Genomic DNA, 12,215 nt, shown 5'->3' with positions numbered 1-12,215 from the left:
TGTGATGGGGTCAGCGTTAAGGGTTATACATCAATAGATTCTTTACTTAAGTAAAAAAGTTTGCCCGAGAAATTAAAAATGCAGATTTTTCCTCTTACCTGTAGTGTTATTTATCAGTTTTATTCAGAACCACAGGTACATTCGGAAGCAGTATTTGTGTCAAATTTAAAGAAGTTTCCTAAAAGGAAATTGGGACGGACAACATGACATCATGATTCAAACAGCTTTTTTCGCCACGAAAACACACGAAAACACACGAAAACACACGAAAACACACGAAAACACACGAAAACACACGAAAAAATTAAATCTTAATATATTTTTAAAAGTTGTGGTTTGTGTTTTTGGGCTCTATAAATAAAACCGACTTGAATGTAGAAAAAGGAAAGGCAGGAAATCCTCACATTGGAAAATATTTTAGACTTTTTGCTTGATAAATGACTCGTATAATTAAATAATCCTCAAACATGCAAAACATTTGTGTTTTTGTTTCATTAAAATATGTTTCTGTTTGGGTTTTGATTGGATTTGTTTCAGGATCTGATACGTAAAGTTGTCCCATCTTCTTGAACAATAATTGTCTCCTAATCTAATGAAGCTGCAGCTCTGTCTCTGTTTTGACTCTAATGTTGGCTGGCAGGGCCCCTTCTGCTCCGGTCTGTGTGCCGGGGCGGTCTGATGCGGACCCACGGTTCAGTCTGATCTGGATCCTCCGTCAGCGTCGAGGTGCAGCTGAGGCTCCAGCTGGTCCAGGAGCCGCCGGCCTCTCTTACGAAACGGAGCAGCAACCTGAGGGGCTTTGCGAGGTTTCAGAGTTTGAGGATAATTGAGGTTTAATTCGGACTTTGGGGGTTTAATGAGCACATAATCCTTTTCACCTGATCCCCGTTTGCTGAAATGAGGTGAAAAACTTAATTCCCACACGGTGGAGGAGGAGCGGGGCCATAATGTCGCCATGATCCTGCTTCTTTTTTCATGATTAACGCTTTTAACTGCTGTTATTAGTAAATAAAGTATTAGACTTTAATGCACTTTTAAAGTACTTGTACCTTACTTAATTATTTATATTTTAAGGTACTTTATACTTCTACTCCACAACAATTAGGAGGCAAATCTTGCACTTTTGACTCATTAGTAACTTTAATAAATAATGAGGTGTTTTTATGGATTAAGCTACTCAGGGTTTTTTTTTTTAATAATTCAAATTAGCTCCACCTTTACCAGCTGCAACATAAGTGAGGCTAACAAATGAATGCATCATTATTCTGCATAATAAGTACTTTTACATTCAGTATATCTAGATATTTATACTTCTTTACTTAGTTGTAAGATCTTGAATACATTTGACTGATAACAGAATAGTTCTTCAGTGTGTAACAGACATCTCAGGTTCCAGGTTTTCTGTCTGAGTTGAAAAACAGCCAGCGGTGGAATGTAACTACATTTACTCAATTACTGTACTTATGTACAATTTTGAGATACTTGTACAGTTTTTTTTGCATAGCCTATAAACAAGCAATACACCTGGAGAATGAAAATACTATAAAAGTCTAAGATAACAGTAGTACATTCTGCTGATAATTTTATTTACTTACTTTGTGGAGTATTTCCGTAAAAGATTTGTCTTCTTCTTTCACAAAAATGTGAAATAATCTTCTACAATTATATATTTTAATTCTGCACTGCATGACTAATGTGTCTGTTGTGTCACTTCACTAGTTTATTAAACTGTAGCTAAACATCTTTTAATGTTATCATTATATTTGTCCAAACAAATGTACCTTTAGTTGTACCAGGGGTTAAAATGAACAAGAAACTGAAGAAAACAAGGGTGGTCAAATAATTTTTTCCATGACTGTACTGATACCTCTGTGCCTGTAGCTGTGCGTGCACAGATGTAATTCAGGAGATGGATCATACACTAAGAAGTGGTCCAGTACATGATTTTCCCAGCATGCAGACTGAGTCAGCTTCTTAACGCTGCACATGCACTGAGGATGTTCTCTCTCTGTGATTCAGACTCAGCCTTCTTTGTTACCGTCTCCCTCCTCCTCCTCCTCCTCCTCCTCCTCCTCCTGTGTGGCACCACATCACCCCACTCATGCCTTCCTCCTCCACCAGCCCAACCAGCCTTTCATGTCTCTTTTACACTCAATGGCACCGATTAAATCCAGGTTATTTAAGGAGGCCAGATCCGTCTCTAATAGCCTTATCACATGACACAGCGTGTCCCGGCTTCATGACTCTGCAAATACTCACATCTCAGCGTCATGTCCCTGCACCAGTGGTGGGAAATCCACCAACATGCAGCGAGGAGTAAGGATAAATAAAAAAAACTCTTATCTTAGAGTCATTGTGTCCTGAGCAGCATTACTCAGCAGGACGCCTCACGCTGTGTTTGGATTTCACAACCTACAGTGTTCTATGTTACTCCTGAGTGTTTACAGTACAAGTGGATCAAAATGTCTTGTTCTCGAACACACAAAAAGTTATTTCACAACGCAAAGCGGTGGCATTAGCGATAAGAGCATTTTTATGATCAGCAACAGGAGTTATATTGTAGTCGACTCAAACATTGGCAGCAGTTCAACAGATTACTGCCCGTAAAGGGAGGTGATGATTGTTTTGTTGGCACATTTTTATTGAATTCCACTTCCCCATCCGTGAAATGCAAGCTCATAAAAATACCAGGGTTGGTTATCATGTTTGTTGTTTTTCCACTTTGAGAGTGAAACGTTTCAGTCGGCAGGATGAATGAGGTTTTATGGGTTTCTGTTCCGTCACATGCAGAGAACGTGTTGAAACACCTGAGGGTGAGGAAATGTCAAAATACTGGAAGGTGGAAAAACACTCTGATACACTCTGAAAAAGCTGCTTCTCCCCTTGTACTGGACCCACTTCACTTTATTCAGTGCTCATTTGTATTATCATATAAAAACAATGCTGCTGGTTATTTTATTATTAGTAGTAGTAGTAGTATTATTAGTATATTTTTTCCATAAAATCTTGTTATTCATTTGCAAATTTAAAACTGCACTAAATAAATAAAAAATATAAAAATGTAAATAAATATTTTTAAAAAATAAAGAAAAGGAACTAGTGTTAGTAAAAGCAAGTTAAATAAAATAAATAAATTACAAATAAGATTATATTAATTAAAAAAACTAGACTAAAAGCTAGAATTAAAAAAATCAAAAAGAGCAGTAAAAATAACATAACAGATATCAGTATGTAAATAAATAATGTCATATCTGATATTTTAAAGGTTAACTGTGGGCTTCAGTATTTCATTGTCAGGCCCCAAACTGTCAATACTGTATATAAATAATATTTATAAAATGTTGTGTGTGTAAAATGAAGCTTTTAGCCCTAAACCTAGAGAAGAGGTTTTGTAGCCTAAAATTTGACGAAACTGCAACCTTTTTTTTTCTACAACAGGGAACTGTCCGATTATATGTAATGACATAAAGAGTGTTCCCATTAAGTATTTTTCTGTCTAGTGAGCCGCTATGAGTGTGGCTTGGGAGAGAGGATCGGCCCAAGATCTGCCCAACTTCACCGGTTAGCGGCTCAGAAAGTACCTGCCTCGGGTAGGTACTTTCTGAGCCGCTACTGAGCTGCTACTGACTAGTCGATGCTGATTGGTTTGGGTTGAGGCGGGATATGACGTGAGTAGAACTCAATACAACCACAACATAACAGCGTAATTTCAAAAGAAATAAGCAGAGCAGACTGAGAAGTGAGAATGGAGAACAAGAAACCAACTCCTCTCTTTCCATGTTTTTGTCTCGACTGTTTGGAGTTGTTGGTCTGTTGTCAGCGTCGCGACACCGATGACACGCGATGTCATGGTCAAAATTGGTGCTGAATAATCACGTAAGCGTCGCAGAACTATTTACGTGACATTCGGACTCCATTGGTCAGCAGCTACAAAAGTACCTGTATGTGAACAGAGGCTGGGGGGAACTAACTAGTGGGCGGAGCCAAAATACTCAGCCCTTTCCAAAAAGTACTCAGTGGGAACACACCTCTGTGTGCTATTTTTTGGACCACTCCTCCTGCTCTGTACCAGTGAAACGCTAATATGGTTCGTTTAGGTTGGAGATATTGTTGTTATATTGAATTTTTGATCACTGAATCGATAGATCGATCCAGATTTATGTATTGTTATACCACTTCTAAGTAATGTTGGTGCCTCAACCTAACAAAGTTTCACAACATATTTTGTAGAATATAAACACAAATGTCGCTGCAAAGGTTATTTTTATTCCTTCCAGCAGCCTGGAGAGCCCTTGAGCCTCTGCAGAAGTGTTTGTGTGCCGTTTCCTGGGTGACAGTGCAGCTGCAGCAGGAGGAGACAGATGAGGCCCTTGAAACACACTTTAAGATCCCGTTTTGATCACATGCCCCAGTACAGAAACACGGGAGCGGATCTGAAGCCTGATTTGATTGCTGCGGTGCTTATCGTTCCGTCAGACAGGCAGTAATTGTGAAGTAGATGTGAAGAGGCAGGCGGAGGCGGGGGGCTGACGGCAGGCCAGGTTAGAGGGAGGAGGTCCGGGACAGAACATGCTGATCTGACGCTCATAATTGGTGGTTTGTTCCTCGGCCTACCTGTGGGTGTTGTCCGGGCCGAGGCCGCGGCGTCGCTGCGTCTCCTGCCAGGACTCGAGCTCTCCGGGGTTTAATGCAGGGACATTTTTCTGATCTGCACGGGGGCTCCACTCTGGAAAATCAATTAAGAGTGGCTAATGGAAGCAGAGGGTTTTTCTCCACTGATGGATTTTAATCCTTTTACACATGTTTTAGGGACAGTGTTCAGGGAGGGAGGGAGGATGTTTACACCAGCTCCACATGTCTGAATGCATCACTGACTTTATCAGATTATCTCACTGGGTTTTTCCTTCTGTGCTGAAAAAAATGTCTTCTTACTGTAAATGAGCTGCTGCAGATACCGCTGGCTTTGCAAGAAAAATCGACTCAAAGTGCCTGGCAAAGCAAAAATAACTTAACTTAACTTAAATATCTTGAACTTTTGAAACAAAGTGACTTCTTGTGGATGTTGCCTTCTCCAGAATTCTATAAATAAATAAATTCAAGATATGACCGAAGACCGGCTCTGCTGCTCCATCAGCACCTTCTCACCTCTCTCAGTGCCCGCAGGTCTTTGTTTGCTGGCTTATTGACAATATTCAGATTTAAAAGTATACAGCTTATGAGACTCTTTCAGAAAAGTGAAAGAAAGGTAAAGTTCTGGACTTATTTCCAACGATGTCTCAAGTAAAGTTAAGTCGTCAAACTAAGAGGAATCTTTCTTAAGACTTATTAAATTAAGAGAATGAAACTTCTGATGAACTATTTGACAAAATACACAAAAATCTATGTCAGAAAAACATAACTGCCTGATTTCACGTGTTGGAATATGCTCTACACATTTATATCACTATTGTTTTGTGTTTAGATTGAATCTGACAGTGTAACTTTTGTTTTAACTGCTCTTGATATGTCATGTTTGGTGCCATTTAATAGGAATGCTTTGGGAAATCTTTGCTTGAATTTGCTTTGAGCACGGTCGCCCATAAAGTTGGAATAACTTTGTTTTCAGACACAATCCTCTGTTAATTGTGGTTTAATTTTCATTGTGATATGTTTGGAAGAGATTGATTAATAAAGTTTTGAGAAACATTGTCACAATAATTTCATGAAAAGAGGTTAAAAATATTATATTATTCCAACTTTATGGGCGACTCTGTATTATACAATACCCACTCCAAACAAGTTGGGGTGCTGTGTTAAATGCTAATTAACTACAATGCAACAATTTTTAAAATTCTTTTTTGATATATACTCAATGGAAAACTGTGCAGAGACAATATATTTAATGTTTTACTTTATCAACTTCATGAATTTTTGGTAAACATAGGCTTATTCTGAATGTGATACCAGCAGCACATTTAAAAAAAAGTTGGGACAGGGGCAACAAAAGACTAAAGTTAGAGCACCCTCAAAACAGGTAAACAGATTAATTGGAAAAAGTTGATATTATCCAGATTGGGTATGAAAGGAGCACCATTGAACTTAATCATTTTAACCCAAACATGATCTTTTCCCTAAACGCTACTAAGTAGTTCTGTTTCATAATGTGAACCATGTGTTAAAATGGAGATGATTTCACAACCTTAATCAGAACATATTTCATAATAAATGATACGAACTGTTGCGGCATGAGAATATGTTGTAATAGTATACTGACTGTTTTAAATAATAAGAAGTCGGTTTCAATATCAGTGATTCTGGTTCTGATAAAACAAGTTTTAACGAAAAACTTAACAGGCTCCTCAACTGATAAACTCTTGTTGAAAGCACTGCATTATTTTTACTTTAACTTCATTAAAATGGAGTAAAACTTAATCTAAATGCAGCTTTGACTCAGCCTTCAAACTGAGTGACCAGAAGCTTTTTAGATAGAGCACTTAAATTATGACCTTTTTCAAGGTAGAAAGATACTTTTCTTTGTTGTTAAAGAGCTGAAAGCTTGTAGTTGATTTGCCTCCATTTCAACCTTGCTAAATTTACTTTCACATTGTCTTTCACTGTAGCCTGGGAAGTTTTGTAATTCACCAGCTGATGAGTCACTTCTTATGAAATCAGACTAACTGAGAGTGAACTCCTCCTCCTTGCTGCTGTGTCTCCGTCAGCGAGTCAATCCTGTTAGCCTGTGAGGTAAAGGTGCATGTTATTCTCTGAACCAAAAGGTCAGCAGCGGCCTCCTACTGATGCCTGTGTTCATTCAGATCCACCCACCGGCACAAACACACACTTTAATTAACACTGATTTATTTTTAGCCATATTACTGTATGTTTCTGGGTAGTTTATGAGGAAATAAACCTTAAAAACTTTATTTTATTTACTTTATTTTAAGACCCTGAAGATTTAACTGTTTCCTTTTTCTGTGCTACTTAGTTGGCTTATCTCTGTTTATTCCATTTGCCTGTTAATAAATATTATAATTGTTCAACTTGGAGTCCATGCAGCCATTTTTCTGCATATTTTATGTTTACCAAATATATTACTTCCTGTGACCCCTAGACCTCAAACTAAGGTCGTAACAGACACTTTAAGTTATTAAAGTCATGCCTGGGCTGGTTTAACGTCATGAAATATTTAAAGTTTTGTATGATTTAATCTAATAAAATAATGATTGCACACAAAGGAAGCATTAGATTTTGTCTCAGGGGTGGAAAATGACCATCAGACATTCATCATGAGGTAAATTTAATATATGATGATATTTGAGTGTTTCATGTGATGCTGAGTGTTCGACCTCATGACTCTGATTGTGCAGGTTTCTATTTTAACCTCTCCGTGGTGGAAACACTGGTGGAATTTTCCACCGCCGACTAATCAGCTGACAGCTGCCGATCAATGAGACCATCACGGTCGAGCAAGTTCACAAACTGATCTGCTGGCAGGTTTCCACGTCAGCGGCTCAGTGATTACAGCTCTCACTGAGAAAAGAGGGGCAGGACTGCAGGGATCTGTCTTTAAGTCTATTATCTGCAGCCCCGATCCAACAGGATCCTCCTGCTGGTCTGAGCTGAACTGTGTCCCCCCTACGGCGCTACCAGCCTCATCTGCACAATGGGAACAACAAAAACTAATTATTTCAGTGTTTTTGTTTATGCACATTTTATTTATTTATTTATTTATTAAGTCTGTGCCCACTGGGCTGTGACCAAACTCTCACCTTCTTTCTGTTTGTTTGCATAAACTGCTGCTTTTGATCTGAATGTTTCAGCTTATTCTGCTGCTTTGTAATTTGGTCCAAATGTTCTGCAAGCGTCAGCTAAATGTTGTAAATGTAAATGCAAAACACACATTCTTTGGAAACTTTCACCACCCAGGAACCAAGTTCACTCACTTTATACCACATTTTTCTTTTAAAATCACTCTAAAACTAATAATTGTTGATGATCTTGTGGCTCTAAGGACATAAATGTCAGTTGGTCGGCCACTTTCACTTCATCATGAAATGCTGAAACTCTTGTTCCCCAGAGGATGAATCCTCAGATGTTTTCTCTAGTGCAACCATGAGGTTGACATTTGCATTTTTTAAGTGAAATGTCTCAACAGTTATTGACATTCCCATCAAACTCAGCTGTATTTTAGGACAAACATTGCTGATCTCCACCTTGTGTTAGTTATGCAAGTTTGACGGTAGAATATTCAACACGAAATATAAAAAAAGTTTCAGGATTGGTCAGCGGTGCCTTTTGTCACACAGTGTCGCGACGCTGCATTGGGTCATACACGAGACCTTGCATAACTATAAGTTAACCCAACAGTTACCATCACCTGTTAGACATTAATTTGTTTACTAACCAACAGATCAACAGCCTCTACCATTTCCCCACCAATCCACACTAAATTGAACAAGTATATATATCTCCGAACCTGCAGTCCGGGTCTGAATGCCCCACGACTTTCAACTTGAGCTAACCAGCCAGTTGAAAAACCAACAATTCCATTTGGGACAAAATTACTTCTGTCACATGTATGTTGAAGATTAGATTAACTGAAAAAGAAGGAAAAGAAACAACGAAGATAAAATTGTCAAATGTCCTTAAAGTCCAAAGTGACGTCTTTGAATTGCTTGTTTTTTCCGACTTGGAGCAGAATGCTTTATCTACAATCTACAATGTCATTTGGCAGATGCTTTTATCCAAAGCGACAAACATTTGAGAAATCATACAACAAAAGCAAGGATGAAGTCAAGAAACCAAGACCAAAACGCAAGAATAAGTGCCATATACTATGTTGAGTCGTGTTACGACGCAGGTTCTTTTCAATAGTGAGTGTAGATGGTGTAAATTTTATTTTATTTTTTTGTTCTGTGTCGATCATGTTCAGTAAAGAGCGTTATAACTGACTTAAAGGGGCAGTGCAGCGAGTAAACTTCCATAAAGTTGGGGTGATCACAAGAGATAGCTTTAACAAGAATGATCAAAATCAAAGCAGCACAGGTTGCAATGTCCTGACTAATGTAATGATTAATTGTTTTAGCACTCAAAAACGCACTTGACTCCAACAGTTGTTGACAGCTTTAAGATGAAATGTCTTTCATCTGCTCACAATAAATGGAGAGTGAGCTACGTGACCTTCTGCTGTGTTATGGGCATAAAAACAGATTAAATAACAAAAACAAAGCTTTGTCTCTTAGTGAACTTTGTTCAGCGGGTTCCCGTCAGAGTAAATAATGCACATAACACCAGATGTGTGAAGCCGTCCTGGGTGGCGAGCTGCTATAATTAGCCAGACACACTTGAGTGGGAGCCAAAGAAAGAGCATATCTGCAGGAGGCGAAGTCCGGCTCATCCACAGAGCTGCTGGGAAACGCTCGGAGCACTTCTGATTTCTCTGCAGGAAACACTTGTGACATAAAAATACTCTCTGGGTCCCGAGGGGCCGGCAGCCATTGTTAAAAACACACAAGGCCCCGAAGATGAACCTGCATCACATGGGGTCGCTCTTTTTTTTCAGCTTTAAGCCTTTCTGTGCTGCAAAGAGCTTAAATTCTGCAGCATCAGAACAGACTGTCTCTCAGGACAAATCAGCACTTTAATCTCTTAAAGTTTGATATGTCAGGGTTTTATTTTCCCTGGTTTCAGCTCGTCTGTGTCCTCGCTCCAGCTGTTGTTGACATCAAGTGAGAGTTCATTCAGTCGTCCACAGAGACAAACAGCTGGCGTGAATGTGTGGGAGTGAGAGTCTCTGTCATATCTTTTATAAGAAGGTGATCCACAAGTCTTTCATAATGTTAGAGGCTGAGATCATGAGTGAGATAAAGTAAAAGATTACTTCATAAGACTCATTAAGAGTCGAGCTCCTGATGCTTTTAGGTTAAAATTACATTTTAAAGTTCTTATTTTCCAGTCTGCTTCAGGCTGGAGATAAACCATAGACTGTATATAAATAATGGATGTAGTCACTGTGACGTCACCCGTTGGTTTGTGGACTGCCCATTTAAAGCATCGCCATCATGTGTCTGATACGGGGAGCAGACCATATTTGGACTGTGGAGGAGCGAGAGCGATCTGATCACTGACTCCACGCCTCTCTACAGCTCAACCTGACTGGGCGAAGTCGGTGCTAATTCATGTTAGCATTAACTGAAGCATTAGCTGGGATGTTAGTTTTGGCTAGCAAAACACAAAAACAAAATGTACGTTACTTACCTGAAAACTGAATAACGACTCCTTGGAGTGTCTGTTAGTCCAACCAAACGCTGAACAAGACATTTTAAGTGAAATAATAATTTTCATCAAGTGAAAATACAGTGTGAAAGGGTCAAAGTTATGAGACCAAACCGGATGAAAAAACACGTATAACGACAAATAAGTTCACAGCTGTTAAAAAGCACAAAGTGTCGTGGATACGCATTGCTTTTCTTCTCTCCTGATGACGGCTCGCCTCGTTAGTGACCTGTCAATCAAAGGTAGCCACGCCCCAAATCATATGATTCTTTATCTTCTATTTTCTTCTAAATGGGGCCATTATTAGAACTATTAACATCATATTGTCTTGAAGAAGTGATTGAGACCATAGTGTTGTCCTAAAAAGATGTCTGAGGTAATAAATCAAGTGAGAAGTTTTCTCATTTTGTATTGAAATGAATGTACTGAAATGCTTTTGCAGCCGCCGTCAGTGCCCCCTGCTGGAATTTTTGGTAGAATGCAGCTTGGTAGAGGCACTTCCTGGTTTGCCTCACTGCTCAGACCTGGAGGTCGCCGCCTGAGATAAACATGCTGTTCAGCCATGAGTTGATGCACAACCGGCTGCCTTGTGAATGGCATTGTTTGAATACTTGCCCTTTATGTACAACAATTGCTACAGGAGGTAAAAGGCCACACCAGAGTGGTCAAACCAGATCTACAGGATGTAAATACCAAACCTGGCAAACACTCCAGGAAGTTACTATAGTCTTAATTCTGAGATTACGGAAGGAAAAAGTGAGAGCAGCGCCATCATAGATGATATGTGAGGCCTTTAAGGACAACAGCTCCTACACTGTCCCTATTGTACAGACACGAAGCGTTAACTTCTGGTGACTTGCACAACCAACGTCATCAGCAGCAAGTACAGCACTGTATCATTGTAACATTATATCAAAGTTTCACTTTACCTCCTAATATAAATAATCATGTTATGTTTCCAGTTGATTAAGTGGTGTGAAACTAGAGCCTAACTTCTTATCTTTCAAACCGTATATCGTTTTAACTGTGTACGTTAACCTTGGGTTGACCAGAGTCTGCAAAAGAACAATAACTCCAGTGAATGAGCGGTTTGTTATCCTTGTCAGAAGTCAGTCACTTCCATCTCCACATTGTAAAACAATGGGTGCTGCTGTTTTTTTTTGTTGTTGTTTTGGGGGTTTTTTTGAGGGGGGGGGCATTTTTTTGTCAAATTTTGTTGTTTCCATCAAGCTTTTCTCATGCAAACCTTGAAAAATGCGATTTGTGGAAGCACGACTACATATGTCTGACTATTTCTTGGCCTCAAGAGACTCCAAAATCATTTCTACACATTAAATAATATTATGTTACCCCCATTTTTTCCAGGCTTCATGCTAAACTCAGCTAACTGGCTGTAAACCTAATATTTACCATATTACAGATGTGAGAGTGGTATCAACCTGCTCAACTCTCAGCAAGGAAGCTAATTAGTCTACTTCCCAAAATAACTAACAAACAATTCCTTCCTTGTCAGCTCTTTTTTTATGAATGTGCCAAAAGAGAGAACACTCCTGCACACTTTCACTTACTTAAAAAACGGTGTGAACAGTAATCTTTTTTGCAGGTAAGTGAGTGTAAGGGAGTCTTCTTTCTCTTTGCATATGGCAATTTCCTCCTACACATCTCCAAAGATCTTTAAGGTGTGCATCAGCATTTCTAGATAAGTAAAATACAAAAAGACTTAGGGTATCTTAATATTTTTATTATAGAAGATAACTTGAACCTGGAACTTGAACCCTGGAGATTATATTGGGAAATCGTTCTTTCCTGGTTGAAGATGGAGGACCGGACACAGCTTCACCTGGACTTCGGTTCACAGGCTTTCAGCACTAAATTGAGGACGTTTTGTAATTAGAGAATGCACTTTACTCTAAATGTGAAGATATTATAATCAATTTAACACCTACAGCGTTATGCTTTTC

Source organism: Centropristis striata, chromosome 14, assembly GCF_030273125.1.
Source record: "Centropristis striata isolate RG_2023a ecotype Rhode Island chromosome 14, C.striata_1.0, whole genome shotgun sequence".
Taxonomy (NCBI): Eukaryota; Metazoa; Chordata; class Actinopteri; order Perciformes; family Serranidae; genus Centropristis; species Centropristis striata.
This window is presented reverse-complemented; position numbering follows the sequence as displayed.